The 22,452-nt window shown below is 36.1% G+C and overlaps 1 protein-coding gene across 2 annotated transcripts in view; it reads left to right on the top strand.

Moving 5' to 3' along the window:
• The window catches only part of LOC133526623 (dipeptidase 1-like), a 314,385-nt gene that overhangs the window by 9,750 nt on the left and 282,183 nt on the right, over positions 1-22,452 (top strand). The window contains exon 1 of one of the 2 annotated variants that reach the window (XM_061863320.1): positions 6,809-7,132. The exons of the other annotated variant lie outside the window; for it this stretch is intronic. The gene's annotated coding sequence lies outside the window, so the exon portion shown is untranslated. Of the gene's footprint in view, positions 1-6,808; positions 7,133-22,452 lie in introns of those variants that run through there. 2 annotated transcript variants of the gene reach the window in all.

Genomic DNA, 22,452 nt, shown 5'->3' with positions numbered 1-22,452 from the left:
AGGTATATTATTATTGGATGTAACTAAAAATTTACGGTTTTCGCAATTTTTCCTTTATTGCTATAAGACGTTGCATCGTTCCAAATTTGAAGATTCTGAATTCACGGGAAGTACCCTGATTTTGATTCACTTGCGAGTGTCGAAAATTTGCGGCATAAACGGCTGTATCTTTTGATTGCGTTGGCTTAGAAGTTTGATTTTTTCACAGCTCCAAGGGACAGTAGACCTGAGTATTTGATATAAATTCCAGCTTGATACCTCCACGCGTTTCTGAGAAAAAGGGTCTTGACAGACAGACAGACGGACGGACGGACAACAAAGTGATCCTATAAAGGTTCCGTTTTTTCCTTTCGAGGTACGGAACAATATAAATAATAATTATAAAAATGTTATTAAATTATGATTTTTTCAGCTAATTTGGAGAAAAATAGGTACATAATACGGTACTTCGTATAAAAAAAGAATAGTTATTAAAGACCATCATGCGACGCTAGAGACATAAAAAGTTTACCATTCCATTCTATTTTGAATCTTTATTTTGATAAAGATAGCAATTGAAGTGTGGGGGCTTAAGGATAAATATACTATTCTTACCGAAAAAGGATTATGATCTCGAGCGTTTTTCTAAATATATGTACCCGTTGAAACGTCGTCGGATTTATCTAAGGAAATGCCACACAATGGAATGTCTGCTCATAAAGGGCCAACTGCGTTGGTGTGGGCACCTTGTACGTATGGCACCATCTAGACTGCCTAAAGTAGTGTTTTACTCTGAGCTAGCTGCAGGTAAACGCAAGGCTGGTGGGCAGTACTTACGCTACAAGGATGTCTTAAAACGCCACCTTTCGGCCACCGGCGTATCATGCGAGTCGTGGGAGGAGCTTGCATCTCGGAGATCGGACTGGCGAACTGCTGTCAACACAGGTCTTAGTAACTTCGAGCACACCCGACTTGAAGATCTTGACGCCAAACGCCAGCTCCGAGAAACTCAGCCCAAGCCCTCCTACCATTACACATACAACGCATCTGGGCAGCTCTACTGTGATTCGTGTTGCCGGACTTTTAAAACAAAATTTGGATTCGCAAGCCACGTCCGCGCCCATGCACGTAATAGTTAAGACCCTTTTATTTGTCAGGATGTCGCCGTCGACGGATACGTCTGGGAGGACATTATATTCATCAATGTCTGGTTGACGTAACTGGTGACCGAAGAGCTGGCAGCTTCCTCGCACAACGTATCAGTATTGCGATACAACGAGAAAATGACGCCAGCATCCTTGATACAATGCCTCAACGGCCTTTTTTAGATTTAAGCTAGTTATAGTAATCCTCTGTATATATCTAGTATGTAAAATATCTAACCGGTTACCACAATATTTGCATTAAAAAAATGTAATGTTAAAAAACCTAATAACCTATCGCGTGGGGTATCAAAAAGGCTTTTAAAGGGTGCTTACGGATATTTACAAACTTTATAACAATAAATATTGTACATAAATTCTTAAGCTTCATGGAGTGTAGTATTTAAAATGTATGCGGTTAAAACAGCAATATTTCAGTTGGATATTTTAGTGTACCTGACCTAAAATTTGGCCATTTAAAAAAAAAACATTATAACATGTTTTAAATAATGTAATGTATATGTTACCTTAAAAACCCATTTCTAGTGAAAACGCGTTTTCCCTAGTTAAAACTAGTTTTCCGAATCGCTTCGAGACTTAGTTTCCGGAACGCCTTGGTGAAAAAAAATTTTTTTTTTTATTACATACACAACCATCGTTACAGGATATCCTAATTCGACAGTATGGAATTTGACACACAAAATAAAATAATTACATAGGTATGCAGTAAATAGATTAAGTATTACAAACTACAGTAACACAATACATACAGCGTGGCCCTTGTGAATTCGCTCAAAGAACAAAGAAACAAATCTAACTCGATCGCTACTCGATTAAGTGTCCGAATTGCGCGCGTAAAGGGGGCCTGGCGAAGGAGTTGCGTTCGAGCGCACGGCTCGGCCAGCAGGCTCGGCCGCCGCCGTCGCCACACATACCGATCTGGTACGTTCAAACGCACCTCTGCCAGGACTCCAGGGTTGCACAACTTGCCTCGTTGATTGAATTGAATTGAATCCCGGTAAGGGCATTTAATGTGTGTGATGAACACATATTTATTCCAGTGTCATGGGTGTTTTATATGTATATAAGTAAGTATGTAAATCGTCGCCTAGTACCCATAGTACATGCTTTGCTTCGTTTGGGGCTAGGTTCATACACCCGAGGCCAAAAGTCTGGAAACAAGGTTTCTATAATATCTCATGTTTGTGTCTATGTTTTATAATTGTAACCTAAAATTTACATTAAGCAACGACAAAAGATTAAAACTGCTCGCTAAATATCAAAACATCCTAAAATATTGTCAAAAAAAATAAAATAAGGAAAAGGTGCCATAATTATACCCATTTAATTGCTTTGAAAAATGTTGAACTGGCAAATATCATAGCCAGAACATGAGTGATTTGAGTAATTTACTTTTAAAATGTTCTACTGTTATATTTACCATTTTGTTTCTAATGAGTAGTATATATTACCTAGCTTAAAAATCACACTTCTCTATTAAAATATAAGCTTGTTTCCATACTTTTGGCGCTTTGGGTGTACGTGTATAAGATGTCACCTAATATTTATTTCATTTATTTTCTTCTCTAATTCCTACCTATTCTATAAATACCCCATTGAACATTCAAAATAACATAAAGGTTCCGTATCACATCTCAGTACGCAGTCGCTCACACTATAAAAAGAAGTTGTTTTCTCGGAAAAATCTTTTACAAGTCGCCCCGTATAAACACTTCTACTTTAAATATGTTCCCGAAGGTTCTCGTAAAAATACATCCAAGTTTTATAGGGTATATAGATACCAAAACTGTGATTCTGTTGTTTTATAGGGGGATAGGGAAACTAATAACACTTGCGTTGGATATTTTGGAGCTGGGTCCATTTCCCGACCGGTATTAGACTTATATTATTAGTCCACGAACTGTCAAATCGTATGGGTTACCATGGCAACACTAATAATATTAGACTAATAACGTTCGAGAAATGAGCCCCTGGTGTGCTGATAACCTGTGTGTATTCATTTTCCTTTTAGATTTTTTTTTTAATTTTTTTTATTTTTTATTGTTTTTTTATTTTTTATATACTACGTCGGTGGCAAACAAGCATACGGCCCGCCTGATGGTAAGCAGTATCCGTAGCCTATGTACGCCTGCAACTCCAGAGGAGTTACATGCGCGTTGCCGACCCTAAACCCGCCCCCCCTCATTGAGCTCTCTTACTTAGGTAATAAATATTGAACAGGGGGAGGGCGTCTTTTCTTATTTTTTCTTACATAGGGGGGAGGGGGTCATATCTGTCAAAAATCGTGTTACGTAATAGTAAATTAATGGTGCCATAGGTACAAAGAATATTTCACCGTATGTCCTTAAAATCTCCCACTGAGTTACGAAAATGTATGGTATTTTCGTAACAAAAGCAAAGTTAAAATCGGTTGTCACAGGAAAACTCATTTAATGTTTGCCGCATTCTGACTGAACCAATTCTAATATTTCACGGGTTTGATATTAGATGAGGCGGTATGTATGTCTATGTCTAAAGCTAAATGGGAAACTGTGTAAAAAAGGTGAAGCAATGATGGTGGTAGGCGTAAAAAAATTGCGGAAATAATTATAATTTGATAACATATGTTAACTGTCCAAATAACTGATAAATATTATAGGACACACATACACAGATTGACTAAGTCCCACGGTAAGCTCAAGACGGCTTGTGTGGTGGGTACTCAGACAACGATATATGTATTATACAAGTCTAAAATAGTCCAATGTAAAAAATCATACCAAATACTAAAGAGATCTAAGAGCATTTAATAAAAGAAATATACCCAGGAAAAAGGAATAATTCCAAGATTGTTGACTGCAAAGTCTGCAAATATTAAATAAGAAGGACAGAAACAAGGTCATACCCGATTTACGACATTGTGGACAAAAGCACTTTTTGCTTATTTTTCTTTAACTTAATGTTACAGCTGAGCTGGCATTTTGGCGAAGAAAACATGATCATAAAACTTACATGGTTATATTCACACCGAGAGCCCAATTCGGATCTGACAACTTGTTTGAACGTTTTCATATTGTCTGATTCGATATCGGATGTAGGATCCCTCTTATTCAGGCCATAAGTTCTATCAGTACAGATCCCTTATTATATATATGGGTTGAAAGCTTATTTAATGCTGAATTACTTACTATATAATTTAACGTAATTTGCTGTCTCAGTTTTTCATGATCAGCGAACGAAAAAAACATAGAAGACTAATCTCAAACAAAATATCAGCGTCAATATCTCAAACAAACATCATCCCCATATGAAACCTGTTTTGATCAAGAGAAATCAAAATCCTAGCTAAACTATACGTGAAAAGTAATCCCATATTGTTTCCAGTGTTTGTTGGAACGACTAGCACATCATTTATCCGCACAATAAGGCATATTTCTTTTATTAAAGATATAATTTTAATACTTCTTACTACGACTGTGACAATGGGCCGCTATTTGCGAACTAAATAGCTCCGCGGCACAAAGTTGACGCCCCGCCCGCTTCGGCACAATATGTGTGGGGTCATTTTGCAGAGCTAGTTCGTCATCTATGTTTATTATCAATCGCTGTTCATGAAATATTCGGATTTTTCTAATAAAAAATCATGCTAAAAATACGCGATTTGTTTTTCGTCCATATTTATTTTATTATTCGTTTTTATGCGGTTGAATTATACATCAAACAAGAGTTGGATCTTTTATCTTTCTTAAAATATATAATTCATGTGTATTCGATTGCCAAAATTGCAACTGTACGTGATTTACTAAACCTAGTAGTTGATTGAATGGCAGTCAAAAATTAGCGTGTCACTGAAAAGTACCCTAAGTTTGAAGGGTATTAGTTGAAATACAGACTCGTCGGAGAACTAAATTCTGGTGATAAAATAACGTTCCAATAAAGTAGGTTTATACAAATAAACAGTTATATCTATTTTATTAATGCGACACTTGTTTTTTACTCCCTTTTGTAAAGTATAATTTTTCACAATTCAGACGCGTATTTGAGTCTAACTATAATCCCAAAGTAAACAAGTAGTAGATCAAAACACGATCTAAACTTTAAACTTTTTATTACGTTTTGATCAGTACAAAACAAGCTTCCAAATCATGGCAAACTATTTTTATTAAGAGGTTTGTATTACATTTTGTCAGTCCAAATCTTTGTGACTGAATTTATGAACTAAGTACGCCTGTGGGGCGCCATCTTTAGCCGTCACGCACTAGCTGTTGGTCCAACATGCGATTCTTCCAAATGGAATTCCACCAAGCTTTTCGTACACATACGCACTCAAACAAATAATATCGGTCCGACAGCTGACGGGGGCTCAGACATGGCGTCTGTCGCACACCCATTTTAAATCAGGAACAAAATATTTGTAATAAATTACACGGATTCGAACCCTCCTGCTTCGTAGGTGAGGTCACTACCGAGTAGAGTGTCAAGAAATTGACACTTAGTATACTTTTTAGGGTTCCGTAGCCAAATGGCAAAAAACGGAACCCTTATAGATTCGTCATGTCCGTCTGTCTGTCCGATTCTGTCACAGCCACTTTTTTCCGAAACTATAAAAGCTATACTGTTCAAACTTGGTAAGTAGATGTATTCTATGAACCGCATTATGATGTTTACACAAAAATAGAAAAAAAACAATAAATTTTGGGGGTTCCCCATACTTAGAACTGAAACTCAAAAAATCTTTTTTCATCAAACCCATACGTGTGGGATATCTATGGATAGGTCTTTAAAAATGATATTGAGGTTTCTAATATCATTTTTTTCTAAGCTGAATAGTTTGCGCGAGAGACACTTCCAAAGTGGAAAAATGTGTGTCCCCCCCCCCCGTAACTTCTAAAATAACAGAATGAAAAATCTAAAAAAAATATATGATATACATTGCCATGCAAACTTCCACCGAAAATTGGTTTGAGCGAGATCTAGTAAGTAGTTTTTTTTAATACGTCATTAAATTTAAAAAAAAAAAATTTTTTCATCAGACCCATACGTGTGGGGTATCTATGGATAGGTCTTCAAAAATGATATTTAGGTTTTTAATATCATTTTTTTATAAACTGAATAGTTTGCGCGAGAGACACTTCCAAAGTGGTAAAAAGTGTGTCCCCCCCCCCCCGTAACTTCTAAAATAACAGAATGAAAAATCTAAAAAAAATATATGATATACATTGCCATGCAAACTTCCACCGAAAATTGGTTCGAACGAGATCTAGTAAGTAGTTTTTTTTAATACGTCATAAAAATTAAAAAAAAAATTTTTTTTCATCAAACCCATACGTGTGGGGTATCTGAGGATAGGTCTTCAAAAATGATATTTAGGTTTCTAATATCATTTTTTTCTAAACTGAATAGTTTGCGCGAGAGACACTTCCAAAGTGAAAAAAAGTGTGCCCCCCCCCCCCCCTGTAACTTCTAAAATAACGGAATGAAAAATCTAAAAAAAATATATGATATACATTACCATGCAAATTTCCAACGAAAATTAGTTTGAACCAGATCTAGTAAGTAGTTTTTTTAATACGTCATAAATGGTACGGAACCCTTCATGGGCGAGTCCGACTCGCACTTGGCCGCTTTTTTTGACAATATATATACTCGTATCCTAGTTCAATTCAAACCACTCGCTTACGGTTGTTATGGGGCAGATCATATACGTCCGTGAATCTGATACCAACGATATGTTTTAAAAGCAAACATTCACGTGTCAAATGTCCTGATTACATGTATCGAATGTCATGTTGAATCTTACACGTTTGATAATAGAGTCGAATTTCCAATGGCAACGATAACAATGTTCATTTGAAGCTGTTTAAGTCTGGTTTCATAACAATGCTCTGTGTGAAACTGTTCGCATTCAGTAACTAAAGTTCAGGCCTTATAGGACGACTAGAAAGTTGTGATTTTAGACAGTGCAGAATTTTTAGGTGTCTCAACGGAGTGATAATAAGGCAATTCTTACGGTAAATTTCTACTTTATTTCAATTTAATTTTATTAATATTAAGTTTATTTGTGTTCCTGAAAAGACTTTTGTAATTTGATAAACTATTATAATCTTTTAGTTCTGACAATTAGAAACAATTACACCTATAGATAATTTTTGATTATTTTTATGTATGTTTTTTTTTTGTAATCGGCATTTAGAGACTTTATACATTTCTAAATATTTTATAATTGTTGATGTGTTTTTTTTTGTTTGTATGTAAATTCCACGTTGACGTGAAAAAGTGCCCTTGTGGTCTATTAGCTGAATAAATATTGAAGTCGAAATTTAAGTTGACTTCCCCATTAGTCCCTAAATACCTAAATAGTAGTAGTGTACTTTATTACGAAATTATTTTAAAATTTAGACTTAAATCTCAAAAATAAAATTAATTAAAAAAAATCTAAAAAGCGAACCTTATGCTACGAGGCATTCTTTGCCAGTCAACCTTAGGGCAAAGCAGAAAAGATTGTAAACGGTGCATTAAAAAACAAAAAAGAAAAAAAACATAGAAAAGAACACAACCGTGATTCCTGTCTAACCCTCCGGAAAACAGTAGGGATTATGTGTGTAAAAAGGGGGGTTAAAAGAAACAAGACACGCTTGGATTAATTAAATCAGAAAGGGGATTGGGGGACGTAAATTTATGGGACACTGTCCCAAAAAATACGAGAGATTGTCCCAGTTTTCCTGGTACTGATGTTTTGAGGATATATAGAAAGTAAATACTTATTCCATGAACATGATTAGGTACTTTTAATTGTATTCAGCGTAAATTTTGCATACTTTGCCCCAGTGGGTAATTGTACTTCAAAATTTTTTATGTATGAAAACTGCAAAAACCATACCATAAAATACATAGACGGCTAAACAATAGGTCATAGAGAGCTGACAGGCGACCACAATATCTCGAACCACAATGCTGTAATTACTATGGGGTTCTTTAATACTTCACTATATAATTCTCCGAATTTATAATATAATAACGTACAATTTCGGTCTGTAAATAAAAATATTACAACAGTAGCTTATAAAAGAAAATTAAAAATTGAGATGTTGGAAACATATATACTTACCAAAAAAAGGCTAGTTAACGATAAGTTCGAATAAAATAGATTATTACTCGTATAAATAGATACATACTTAAATCATTCTAACATAAATGCATGCTTTCCTTTTGTTATGTTTTTACTAATAATAGAATACTTAGACAAGTCATAATGTAAACATTTATCTTATACCTTTAAACAAGCAATTCTTGTATATTTATATGTATATTTCGGGGATCTCGGAAACAGCTCTAACGGTTTCGATGAAATTTTCTATGTGGAGGTTTTCGGGGGCGAAAAATCGATCTAGCTAGGTCTTATCTCAGGGAAAACGCGCATTTCTGAGTTTTTATATGTTTTCCGAGCAAAGCTCGGTTTCCGAGATATTTTTAATAGGTAGTACCTGGGCGACCGAGCTTTGCTCGGTTATAACTATTTATTGTAATATGGTGGTGTATAGGTGATAATCTTAACTACATTTTTTTACTAAATTTAACTTGTCTACAACAATAAAAATTAAAAAAATTATATATAAACTTGAATATATAAACAAAAAAAAAGTTAGTCACCGGGCGAGATTCGAACCCGTAACACTCGTTTAGCAGTCAGCGTCTTAACACGCTGAACCAGACGGACAGTGGCTGGCAAGACGAAATTAGCGACCATATTCTGCGTCGAAAGAAAAACGCATGAAAACTCGAAAACACGCGTTTTCCCAAACATAAGACTAATCTAGATCGATTGTTTACCCCCCAAAACCCCCATATACCAAATTTCAGCAAAATCGTTAGAGCCGTTTCCGAGATCCCGGAAATATATATATATATATATATATATATATATATATCCATTATGTATATTGTTATTGTAAATAAATACTTCAAAAAAAATGTATAACAATTACAGAGTTACACATTACAACAAATGCGCCAAGCCGTAGTAACCAGTTTGTTGGCGTGTCGCGCTCAAATCTCACTTTATCTTATACCTTTAAACGAACAATTCTTGTATATATATATATACAAGAATTGCTCGTCCGGAGCGCGACACGCCAACAAACTGGTTACTACGGCTTGGCGCATTTGTTGTAATGTGTAACTCTGTAATTGTTATACATTTTTTACAGTACATATGGGGCTACTTTATAGCACTAGTGCGAGAAGTAGCATAATTACGTTACTGTGTCGAACATTTAAAGGGCCATATGTACTGTAAAACGTTGTACGATACATGTGCGAATAGGTAATTCGCAACTCGTGTCGATTTAAAACACTCCCTTCGGTCGTGTTTTAATTTATCGCCACTCGTTTCGAATTTCCTATTTTTCGCACTTGTATCGTAATGTACTATTTTGAAGTATTTATTTACAATAACAATATACATAATGGATATATACAATACAGATGATTACTATAACTAGCTTATATCTAAAATAGGCCCTTGAGGCATTGTACCAAGGATGCTGGCGGCATTTCCTCGTTGTATCGCAATACTGATACGTTGTACGAGGAAGCCGCCAGCTCTTCGGTCACCAGTTACGTCAACCAGACGTTTCGCGATTTCTCCAAAAACTTGTGCGCGCTGGGACCCCATGGACCTAGAGTTTCAACGCCAAATGGTACAAAAATATAAATAAATGAAAAAACATTAAAACCTCATTTAAATGTGACAACATGACAGTAGGGATGGTCTATTTTAAATCGGCATATATGTCAACATATATTATCTACCACAGTTCATGGAAAACAAAAAATAAAGTTCGATTATTTCAGTAAATTTTGGAGTGAAGTAGGTACATATTATGGTACGGAAAAAATGGTCTTGTGAATATGAGCTGAGTGAGTGAGTGAGTGCCCGGGATCGAGGATAGCATTGTCATTGAATTGTTATTTTTGGTTATTATTATTACATAGTGTTGTATATTAGCATGCTCATGGCTATAAATTACACTGAAAAAAATAGATAGCCGAACTGGTTTTGTAACTTTACTAAATAACTAAACTACGGTTATAAGAAAATAAACTTTGCATAAATTTACAAACTTATTTTGTAGTGTATACCCAGTACCTGAACACTGATAGCCAAACACGGTTTTGTAACATATAACACATAGTTCGCAAGTCCCAATTTTTGTGTAAACAGTAACCAAAATTTTGTTACAGTTATGCAAACATTTCTTTCAGTGTATAAAAATAAAAGTCAATGGTAAAATATTGAGGCCTATTCTGTGCTTATCATTTTTAAGTAACTGGAAGTTAAAACGCATTACGAATATTAAAATTTGGAGATGTTTTGAGACTGTAAAAACCTACAGTAAAAAGTAGAATGACCGCAAATTTAATTTAAATATATCTTTCTTATTTCTTGTAATGCACTCGACTGCAGTAGTATTGGACTGTCAAATTAGATGTCAAAATTTTGCTGCCGAGATTTATGACATTTCCGACAGCAATGTAGTTAAAAACAACACAATTAAGCTTATCTCAAAATCCGACCGACCAATCGGATCGCACGACCATTTCCGCAATTCGATTCTCCCTAATACACGGTGCACAACCACAACGTAATCCGTTCAGAAGCATACAAAATGTATGGGATAGTGATGTGAAATCGGTATCCCTTTTAAAGGTTAAAATTTTAAATTTAAATCTGTACCCCTAGTGTAAATTTATTCGATAGCGAAACGTGACGTACGCGTTTGCGTTAAGTCTCATTTTGTATAGGATTTAGAAACAGCGCGCCAAGCGGGACGTTTTAGATACTCAAAATCCCATACAAAATGAGAGTTAACGCAAACGCGGACGTTACGTTTCGCTGTCGAATAAATTTACACTAGGGGTACTGTTCATGAAAAGCTTCAAAAATCGAAGTAGTTTTAGGCTAAACTAACGCTGCGCCGTGTTTCATAGCACAGAGTGTGGAAGTGTTTTCGTAAACGACAAACTACAGATATGAAATCATATACATAAATAACTTTATTATACATGAAGATGGTCAGACAATATTATACATAACATACATTACACCAGTATCTGGCACGCAAAAAAACTTGAAAACGGTAGCATGTTTCTACCTACTAAAACTAAGTTCAAACAATCATATTCAAGGCCTTTATTATAATATTATATCACCTACCTCAGTCAGAAGTGATATATATTCCTCGATGGAAAAGAAGATCATTTTTTTTGTATAAGCCATGCTTTTAATTTCCTAAAAATTACACCTTGCATACTCTGTGCTATTAAATAGGGTGCAGAATTAGCTTAGCTTGACTCTAAATACTTTTGAAATGTGTTAATAGTGTTTTATACAAACATATAATAGAGAGCTCTTCAGTCAAGTACCGTGTTTGGTAACGAAGCTTGCTGTGTTGCCTAAGTAAGGTATGAGATTGAAATGCTTGTATATCACAGTTTTTGCCTGTCGCAATGCATGATTTTTGTATCTATGCCAAATTGCAGCTTTCTAGCACTAATGATCACAGAGCAAAGCCGAGGACGGACGGACAATCGGACATGGCGAAACTATAAGGATTCTAGGTGACTACGAAACCCTAAAAAGACAATATTTTGTATGCAGTTCGGCTTAAACGGTATACATATAATTTGGCTCAGGATTCTCTTTTCAAACATAGAAAGAGAGAATCATACTGTCTTTGTCTAACGCTAGTTCTAGCACGCAAAAAACAGGAATGAGTATAATTTTCCTGGTTCTTACTGACTGAAAAGTTGTGTTTGCCAGACTACAATAAGAAACATGACATTGTATGGAAACTTTATCTGCTTAAAAGGTAAATGCACTTAAATTTACTTCATCTGATGAAAATGTTTTTCGTCACAGGGTGCTTTCAAAGTACTATAATTAAGCATCTCTAATGAGATGTCTTCGTTTTAGGTAGTATAATTATTTCGTTTCCCTGGAATTTCGTTTCCTTAAAAGAAAAGAAAAAAAAAAACAGCATCACTCTGGAGGAAAAATTTAATTTAAATGTTTCGTGATAATTTACATGAAATTTTATTTTGTATTATTTAAGTGCTTGCGGGCTTTTATTTGTCAGAATTCAATAAAATTTGATAGACACGTAAAGTTCCGTTATTCCGCAGATTTTGATAAAATCTGGTAATGAAATAATCCAATTTACAAAATATTTCATTCCTTCGAAAGTTGGCTAGTCGGAACCGAAATATTAATTACCACAATACGCAAAAAGCACATTAGCAGATAACCGAAACTATACGAAATTGCTTTTTAAACCTATAAAAATAAAGTTCAATTTGATCCAACTTCATGAACACGGATGCCAAAAAATCGATTGGTAGTCGGGCAAGGAGCCAGGGTTTGGAGTAATTAGTGCAAACCCTGAACAAGGGAACGATTGTATGCTCTTTAAGGTGACGTCCGGATTCCGACCGCAGCTGTACTTACTACCGCAGTATTGCAGCGCGACATTCATCAGGTTTCGAACTCTTTGATCAGGTTTCGATCAATGAAGTTACTAGAAAAATGCCTCACGATTGCTATTTATATGTTTGGCAACCGTATTATTACCTTCTAAAAGCGCTACGATTTTTCCAAAACTTTACTGGAGGAAACCACTGAATTTTTAAAAGGTCGGCTGATGGATAGTGGTATGGAGAAGGCTGGTGACATCTTTTGGTTACCTAAAAATAGTTCCATATGTTTTTCTCAGAGAATGACTGACACAATACAGTAACAAAAACCAATATTAACTCCCGCCATCATACCTCAGAAATGTCTTCAAACGACACGTAAAAACGACCCTTTCATATCGCCCGAGACATATATTTATTGTATAACACAATCGCTCGCCATTTTCCATTGCCTTTTATTCCGAACAAAACCTTTTCAGAAGACGTATGTCGCCGCAGGCTACCGCTATTTTAAAATGGCATTTCCTCCTGCTTTATCACTCAAAATTTAACTCTTACTATCTTCGTTTTACGGTTCACAATAGCAGGAAAGCGTCAGAAGAGAAAACAATTTTTAAAATTTTGGTAGCGGTTTAGAATTTCAGCGCTAAGTGCCCGTGGGTAATGCTATTTATCTTAAGACAAATTAAATATGAAGTTCTTTTAATAGGAGTATGTCACTTCAGGATAGAACAGACTTTTTTCTTTTGTTTTTACCCTTTAAAGGAATACCACGTTTCAAATGTAGTCTCTTTTATAAATAAGGTATACAGTCAGCACGTTAAGTATCCACTTTTAAATACAGTTAGTATGGTGGATAGGGTACTTAAGTTGGGGCAATTACTGTATATAATTTTTGAAACATTTTTTGTGGGTTTGTATTATATTTACAAATCTGTAAATTGATCCGCATTCCATGCAGTATATGCGTTACAAAAGATAATCCTCATCTAAAAATAATTATTACAATTTAAACGCATTAATTTACTCTCCCATGAATTTTACAATTGGTGCCTTGACCAGGATATATGTAAATGGCCATCACGAATCCTCAACCCACTTAGGCAATTCTAAGACATAAGTTTTTAGTAATTAGCTCTAGAATCGCTCGCAAAACCAATTCTACTTACGTCCTTCTGTCATCCACGTATAAATTCACTCTGTCGTTGTGGATAAGCTATTCCTGCCTGCTCATATTGCTATCTGCGTCTTTTTCGTTTTCGATGAGTAAGAGAGGGACAAGCGACAAAATACGACTCGTGTAACGTAGAAGCCCAACACGTGTCTTCGATTTACTGGGTATCGTGAAATTGATGACGCCTCGATTGTCTGTTGGGTTGCTCAACGGGTTTTTGGACAAATTGGTACGAATTAAGGATAGTGCGTAAATAAAGGTGTTTGTGTTGTTGGATAATTTTTCTCTTTCTATTCTATTAGTGCTGTTAGACGGAGAACAATTATGTACTGTAAAATGTACCTCAAAACACAAAGAGAGAATGAGAATGAAGAATGCATGAATTGGTTGAATTTTGAAAATGGAAGAGTTAAAAGGGCACACCTGGGACTCCCAGGTATCGCTGGGGCGGCTGTTGAAGCGTTCTTGCGCGATCTCCAAGCCAATAACTGGTGGGAGATGGCACAGGATCGAGACAACTGGCGTGTACTCGTGTCGGAGAACAAGACTCATTTTGGGTCGCTGCGCCATTACCTACCCCCCATTAAGTAATTTTGCTTTAAAAGTTTTTCTAAATGAGAACTAATAACCTTATTTAAGTGTTACAACATGATAGTAATGATGCATTCAGAGCACAAGTTAACAAACACACAAACGCTAAAAATATTGGAAATCGATGGCAGAAGTTTAGACGTATAAAACAAACTGCCGTTTTTACCCGCTCAATGGGTTTACCTCGACAATGGAGTTTCCGCTATTTCCGTGCAAGTTTTTATTTTATTTCCCGGGTCATTCGGAATTTAAAATAGGATATTGAGTTAATATTAATTCTAAAAAGCGGCGGTAGCCGAGTGGATATGACATCCAACGAGGTCGCGGGTTCAAATCCTAACTCGTACCAATAAATTTTTCGGAACTTATGTACGAAATATCATTTGATATTCACCACTAGCTTTTCGGTAAAGGAAAACATCTGTGAAGTAATTCAAAGGTGTATGTGATTTCCCCAATCCGCATTGTGCTAGCGTTAAGATGCCATTGTCTAGAAATATCAAATAATATATCATATGTAAGTTCCGACACACTCATTTGGACCCGTGATCTCCGGATTGAAAGTTGGACTTCAGATCCATTCGGCCACAACAGCTTTTTAAAAAAATTATGCGAAACTAACTCTGTCTTTCTACCTACCTGTTATCTCTTCACGTCATCACAGAGCTGATTATGATAAAATTTGATATGGAAATATTTTGAATTCGGGGAAGGATATAAGACATTATTTATCGCGGAGTTAATCATAATATGCCGATAAAGTCCCGGGCAAAAGCTAGTAAATGTATAGAAATAAAACTCGCTTATCGTTTATCGTCGCCAATAGAACTTTCTTAGAAACAACAGCACCTAAGGATAAAGTTTAATAGCTCAGGGTGCCTAGCCAACATGTCAATCGTTTACGCTACGTAGCGAACGAAACGCAACTGTCACTGTCGCACTAATGGAGGCGTCATAATAGAAATTGCCAATAATGTAAACAAACCATTCTACTGGGCAGGCAAAAATGGAGGGAGTTTACAGGAGTACTATGTGACCCGAGGATGCCCATCCGCATAAAGGGCAAAGTGTACAAAACTGCTGTCAGACCAGAAATGTTACATGGTGCAGAATGTTGGCCCCTCAAGAAGCAACAATCTGACCAACTTCACGTCGCTAGAATACGAATGCTTAGGTGGTCTGCAGGAGTGACACTCATGGACAAAGCACCGAACTGTCATATCAGAGGCTCGTTCAAATAAGACCCAAACAGAACAAGCTAACGGAAACACGACTCTGATGGTTTGGTCTTGTCATGAGAAGACCGGAGGTCCACATGACTTGAAAGGTGCCAGAATGTATGAAAGAACCGAAAAAGATTGGAGGACTCCGACTTACATGGATGTATGTAGTTAAGAAAGACCTAGAGAATAAGAATATAGACCCAACGACGACCCGGAACAGGTGTAACTGGAGAAAATTGATTAGGAGAGCCGACCCCAAATAAAAATGGGATAAGGCCAGAAGAAGAAGTAAACAAACCAATTTTATTACTTACAGAAATACTTCGGAACCTAACAACAAACCAATTAACTTCATTATATCGTAATATCGCACTTTTTAGAACCACTTGCCCCATCCCACTGACCCGAGCTTAACCGGTTAAACCGGTAACCCAGTGCAAATTGTACAGGTAACCATGGTAACTTCAAGTTTAACCGGTTAACGGGTTAGTGATTGATGGAAGTGGCAAGAAAAGTGGCATGTACAAAAATAGTAAAGTTAATATTATTGATGCAAAAACATTTTTTCTTCTACTTTTCCTTATCAGACGATACTGAATATTACACGGATCTCCACTATTTTTTTACATTCTGTGTATATAAATATTTTATTACGAGTAATATATTTTTTTACTTAAAAGATATTTTGATTATCAATAAAACAACCTTCGTGAGAATTTTAGGTTATATGTCAAATGCTAACAAAATCTGTCATATTTATTTAAATTATTTGCAATTTCTATTAAACTCTAATTTAGAGAAACACAAAGCGTTTCGTAGTCGTAGCGAAAACGATCGTCATCTTGGCTAGTCACCTAGACAACGTCAAACTCTGAAGTACTAAAATAAGTTTTAAGGAGCAGTGGGACCAGCCAGAAGACTTTAAAAAAAATTATAGCCCTTTTTAGGGTTCCCTACCTAAAGGGACCCAATTACTAAGACCGCTGTCCGTCTGTCTGTCTGTCTGTCTGTCTGACCGTCTGTCACCAGGCTGTATCTCATGAACCGTGATAGATGATGTATTGCTGCCGCTATAAAAACAAATACTAAAAAAGTACGGAACCCTCGGTGGGCGAGTCGGACTCGCACTCGTCCGGTTTTTTAAGATAATAATACGGTTACAGTTTTGAATGATTCACGGTTAGTTTTAATAGACTTATATCGACCAATGGTAACGTTGAAAGCGAACGCAGCCGACGCGCACGAATGAGGGTAGACCGAGCGCGGTCTACACAACTGATACCCACCCGCTATCTCCAGTTACCCTTGAACGAGATGCATGTAACTGCGTCGAAATATCGGGAGCTCGAAAACAATATAAAATGTAATCACGGTCCATATCCCGTTCAATATAAGTAGATAATACCTATACGGTTGTCAAAAAACATGAATAGGAACCTTGAGGCATTTCTATAGTAACTTCATCGATTTAAAACCTGATTAAACACCTTTCGCTAGATAAAATAAAATCACAAACATAGGTCAAAAATGCACGTTTAAAAATTTGTTACTATTTTGCCGCATAATCTATCAACATGAAAATAACACGTTATTTTATTTTTGATTGATGTTCTCGAATATTTTTTTTAATAACAATGGTGTTTCGATTTCAATTCTAATGATTGTAAAATAGGAAAAGGACCTGAACTCACTGCACCTTTAGCAATATATTACTGGTTACACACGAGATGACGTTTTATTAACCGACTTTAATTTCCTAGAAGGAAGAGGTTCTGTATTCGGTTATGGCTATTTTTTTTAGTGTATGATCAAATACTGGGGCAGTACCTCCACCTTACAGAAAACCGCAGCCAAATAAAACTAGACCCTACTCATAGTGTTGTGTTCCTGCCGGTGAGTAAGTTGCCAGAGCTCAACGTGGGGGTGGGGAGGTTAGGGTCGGCAACGCGCATGTAGCTCCTCTGGAGTGTCAGGCGTACATAGGCTACGGAGACTGCTTACCATCAGGCGGGCCGTATGCTTGTTTGCCACCGATGTAGTATAAAAAAAAATGCCGCAATGCCGCTCGTAAAATGCAAATAGATTAAGTTCCAGCATAAGCATTTGTAGATAAAGCAGTGTATGTCAATGTATGGTGGTGGCCGAGTGGATCTGACGTCCGACTTTCAATCCGGAGGTCGCGGGCTCAAATCCTGGCTCGTACCAATTCGTTTTTCGGAATTTATGTACGGAATATCATGTGATGTTTACCGCTTGCTTTTCGACGAAGGAAAACATCGCGAAGAAACCTGCATACACCCGCGAAGAAATTCATAGGTGATGTTAAGTCTCCAACCCGCATTGGGCCAGCCTGGCGATAATAGCCCAAAAACCCTCTCACGCATGACAGAAGGCCTGTGCCCAGCAGTGGGACGTATATAAGCTGAGTTATTATTATTAGTTATTATGTTAGTGTACATAATTAGGCATTAAACACTTGTGTTGTTTTTATGAAACTCCCCTTCAGCTCGTTTCATAAACGCACACTCACATTTTAACGCCGTTCATTATGTGACAGTCACATAAGTAGTATAGTTTATAAAGTACCTGTAGATACCACTTTAGCACAATTTATATTGCAGTACCGACAACTAGGTACATGAAAGTTACATCTTCATAAAAGAGAAAAGCTCTTTGTATCTAAAACGTTGCGAAACTATGAATAAATTTAATTTTTAACTAGTTTTTCTTGTTTACAGGTAAGTGTCTGCAATACGGCATCGTACAGGATATCATGGTGGGTAAAGGTGGCATTTCATTTAGGACAGCTTGGCAGCCCTCATGCAATAAATGATAATTAACATGACGTTCAGATTGTACCTGCAACTGCATTACTATTTATATATTTTTTGGACCTATGGTTCAGAAATTAGAGGGGGGGGGGGGGGGGGGGGTCACAATTTTTTTTCTTTCGGTGCGATTATTCCGAAAGTATTCGGTTTATCAACAAATGTTTTTTGGACACCCTTATTCCTTTTCAAAGACCTATCCAACGACATCATTGGATAGAACGATAAAAAAAAACATTTTTTATGCGAGGTACTATAAAAAAAATTGTTTGTAGTTTTTATTTTGTAGATTGCATGCGTGTGTTACTTATATTGCTAGGATGTTTACTTATATTGCTAGGATGTTTACTTATATTGCTAGGATGTTTACTTATATTGCTAGGATGTTTACTTATATTGCTAGGATGTTTACTTATATTGCTAGGATGTTTACTTATATTGCAGACATGTTCTAAATGTTGCTGTTACAAAAGGGGGGAATAATCTTTTAAACGGTCTAATGACTAAAGTAATAATAGCAGATATTACAATTCAGAGGTCAAGGTGAAAATCTTCTCCCCTTCGTCCATTTTACCTGCCTTCTCATGAACAATGAATCCAAAATAATCTACCAGAAGATATTAAAATAAAAAGTCAAGGTAAAAATCTACCAATGAATACGACGAGGCCCTTTTTCTCCTTGTGCGGAAAATCGGGAAATCCGTGAAAGGTTTGAATTGAGTGGAAAGAACTTTATAACTTAACGAACATTTGTCAGGGGTTCTGAAGGAATATTAACGGGAATTGAACAAAGGAGTTTAAGGAAATTCGTACTGTATTGCAGGGATCACTACATAGACACCGCATTATGAAGAGTTTGCTTAGAGCACGAGGTCACAGGTGCAATTTTAATTGTAAGATTCTAAGGGCCTATTTCACAATGTCCAAGTAAAGTCCTGAATCAGCTACTTGCCACATATCTGGCGAATAAAGTCATCTTTGGCATTTCACAATCTTCAAATAAGCTTAACTGTTGGATAAAGTGCTATTAAGTTATCTGGCAGTCAATTTATTTGTTAATTAGCTATCCGATACTTTAATTGGACATTATGAAACAGACTATTATTAGAGTTGTATGTTTGTATATACCTAGTCTATATATACCTGAATATTCTGTTTTTATTTTACAATAATGAAGCATTAGTGTTGTCCCTAAAGCTTCATTATGTGTAAAAAAACAATAAAATTATATATGAGTTCTGGTCGTAATTGTTATGGGAGCGTAACTAAATTAGTATGGGAGCGCTCATGTGTGGTGACCTCAAATGTGAATTATGCTCCGTCTAGTAGTCGAGGTGATCTGTGGCTGTGATACACTAAGGGCCACTTGCAACATTTCATAAACCCGTGGTTAACCGGTTCAACCTGGAGTTGCCATGATTACCAGTACAATTTGACACTGGGTTAACGGTTTAACCGGTTAACCCCGGGTTAGTGGGATTGTGCAAGTGGCGCTAAGAGGGTTTACCAATAATACCTGTGAACTACACTTCCGTGAGACTCGGACATATTTATTATGGCGAAGCATTGTAAATTTTGTCTTCAGGTATCCCGATTTATCTCAGCAATAGGGTTGTTTCCATCTACAAATCTTAGGGCAGAATTGTATCCCAATAAATTCTTTTGGATTATAAGAACACGTTAAACTACTTTTAGGGGACCTGTAATGACCATATTTTTGTAAATATTGAATTTAAAATATCTTTTGGCACACGTCACGTGACCAAATTCGAAACATCCTTGAAGATTCTGATGACGTCACAACTCTCGGATTGACACTGTTGACAGTTAGGCGATAAACAACAAATGACAAATGTCAGTTGACAGTTCGTATCTTCTACGTGTGCATGTAGTTATGTGTCAAACTGTAAACTGTGACGTCACACAATTTTCAAAGAGCGTTTTGGGCGCGAAAGCATCTGTCAAAATATATTTTGTTAATTTAACATATTTAAAGCCGTTTTTAGTATAAAAGTTGAATTTTAGGGCAACTTTTAGTTAAAACAGAACGTAATACAAGCGTTTCAAAAAATTGGAAACAACCCTATTACAAAACTCATGAAAGTATTGTTTGGTGAACTGGTTTCTGGCATCGACTTTATTTCTGTAGTTGCCGTTACACAATTGGTTAACTTTTATAACAGGGAAATTCCTATCAAAAATACCTCTCTTTAAACAAACATTTTCATTTTAGGTTAATTGAAATTGGACCGATTCAAGCTTGTAAATATTCCATGTAGATTAGTCTAAACACACTTCAATTGAGTAGTGGTGATTTTTCGATCACTTCTTGTTTTTTTTTTTACATTAAACGGTAAAACCCGTTTTACCGCATACGACCTTATGGAATCTAGCGCAAAAGCAAATTCACTACGCGCGAAGTATCGGGATGAGCGTGGGTTTCGGGAAGATAAGATAAGATAAGATAAGATAAGATAAGATAAGATAAGATAAGATAAGATAAGATAAGATAAGATAAGATAAGATAAGATAAGATAAGATAAGATAAGATAAGATAAGATAAGATAAGATAAGATAAGATAAGATAAGATAAGATAAGATAAGATAAGATAAGATAAGATAAGATAAGATAATTCTTTATTGTACAATTATAAAGCAAGCAAACGTCGCATTTTTAGATTTTATTGTTTAACAATGCGTCATCTTATATATTTAGCAGCGGCAAGGATGGGTAAAGTTTCCTTTGGCGGGTAAACTTAGACTACTGCTCATATACCGGTGGTAAAACCCGTCAGGTTTTAACCACGCATTCCTGAGGTCACAAGAGGCTTAAAATGTTATACATACGTATGAGTTTTTGGTTAAATTGGCAAAAAAAAATATCGTTTTTTTTGGTTTTCTGCACACGACACGTTATTTCTTTTTACATCGTAACGAAAAAAATACATTACAACGAATAAATAAAGTTTTTGTATTATTTTCAAATAAAAAGTAGCGAGATTCCTGTAAAACTTTATTGTCAATAGGTATGTCTAAAGTGATCTAAACCAAGTCACATAGTGGCAGCGTTGCGGCCAAAATACGTTTCTCACAATGTCATTATCGAAAGGCCAAGTTCGCTCTTCATATTTCTTGGAAACCGTATTACCTATCTATCCAAACCGTACCGTAACCGTATATCTAAATAGCGCTACGATTTTTTCAAAAACTCTGCTGGTTGAATACATTAAAAGATTATTTTGGACACAAAAAAGTTTTTTTAAACGCCGTTACACCTGGACGGGTATTCGACTTGCTAAATAAACATTTTTATTATTATTTTATTATTATTATTCCTATATTTCTCTTTCTTCTTAGGGTTATGTTTTTTACAATATGGATATAAAAGTAAAATATAAAAATACATTAAAAAATACTATACAAAACACATATAAACACATTGTAAAAAACTTAACCTAGTGTGCCGCCAGCAGCGGGGCAGGGCCCAAGCTGCCGGTGCGGGCTGCAGAGAGAGGAACCGGCGGACTATCCGCGCCGTGTCCAAGATCACCGCCTTCTGCATCTGACCCTTGATCCAACCACCTAGCGAGAGTCTCTCAAGGTGTTGGTCGAGACTCTTCGCTATGAGACCGTTCGCTGAAACGACTATTATTATTATTATTATTATAAGCGATATCCCGGGTTGATTTCCATTTGATGTGGGAAACATTGTAACTTGTCGTGAACTATTTGGCGTCTCTTGTGTCATATTCATATACAAACAGACATTTAAGAGTAAAAACACGTAAGGATAGTTCTAAAAATTGTAGCCGCAACAACGGCTAAAGTATATGGCAGTGTACGGAACAAAATTATATTGCAAAAGCTCTAAACTTGGGAGTTTTAACCGCTACGATATTTTACATGATCGCTTTCAGAAGCTAAGTCAGTAATAAAGTAGTCATATTACTTTGGATCGTGTCGAATAAAGACGAAGTGATATTATATATTCAGTTCTTTGGCTTGGAGAACGCACTGGGCTTCGAATGGAACGTTTTTTCGAA

The sequence above is a fragment of the Cydia pomonella genome, chromosome 1, assembly GCF_033807575.1.
Source record: "Cydia pomonella isolate Wapato2018A chromosome 1, ilCydPomo1, whole genome shotgun sequence".
Classification (NCBI taxonomy): domain Eukaryota; kingdom Metazoa; phylum Arthropoda; class Insecta; order Lepidoptera; family Tortricidae; genus Cydia; species Cydia pomonella.
This window is presented reverse-complemented; position numbering and strand designations above follow the sequence as displayed.